Genomic DNA, 880 nt, shown 5'->3' on the forward strand with positions numbered 1-880 from the left:
TAGGTGCTTTTTGTACATTCTTGTCAAAATGAAACTAACCTTTATGGGCTACATAAACGGTCAAAAACATCATTACTGGGAGGTGATTGATGCACTTCCTGCAGTTTGACCTCTTAGACTTGAGGTCACTGTCTTGGAAACACTTCAGATTACCTGCGTTTGCTGCAGAGTTTGGGAAAGTCGATCTTTTCACTGCACATAAAACACCACCCATACAATCCATCACAACAGAACTGTGACCTGCTTATTAACCCTGAACCCTGAACAGGACTGTGACCTTTTCTGACAGGAGCAACAGGTTCATGATTCTTTCTGTTTTCCCTTCCAGCTCTGTCAAGAACACCAAACTGCAACCAAAGCCTTTTGACATGCTGTGAAATTATTTGCACAAACATGCACAAGATGACAACATGTGTCAGATAGCAGTGCTGCTGCAGCATCTCATTTACTGGGAAAAGAAACAGAGTTCTGCAAAATGCTTTGGCAGAATTTAAGCCATTTTGCGGCTTCAGTATCTCTAAAAGTATAACTGTGACTTACATTAAACTTCCAGGGACACAGACAGAATAGTTTTCAGCAGATCTAAGTGACTGAATCATTTCAGCAGAGGCAAGACTTTCAATTACTGCCACTGAAAATGGAAAAAAGTGCACAATTTTCATACGGGAGTGGTAGTTGTGGCCCCAGAAAGTCTATCTCTATCTATCTCTATCTATCGCCCTCATCATGATGCTGCCACCTCCGTGCTCCATTGTGGGGATGGTGCGTTTGGGTCTAGTCCAGATTATTATGAGGTTTTTCCAACAGTGGATTTGCCATTTACTCGTCACTTTCTTCTCGTCTTGCCACAGATCAGGCACCACAACTCCCACATCTTATG

Source organism: Stegastes partitus, unplaced genomic scaffold (assembly GCF_000690725.1).
Source record: "Stegastes partitus isolate 25-593 unplaced genomic scaffold, Stegastes_partitus-1.0.2 Scaffold1080, whole genome shotgun sequence".
Taxonomy (NCBI): Eukaryota; Metazoa; Chordata; class Actinopteri; family Pomacentridae; genus Stegastes; species Stegastes partitus.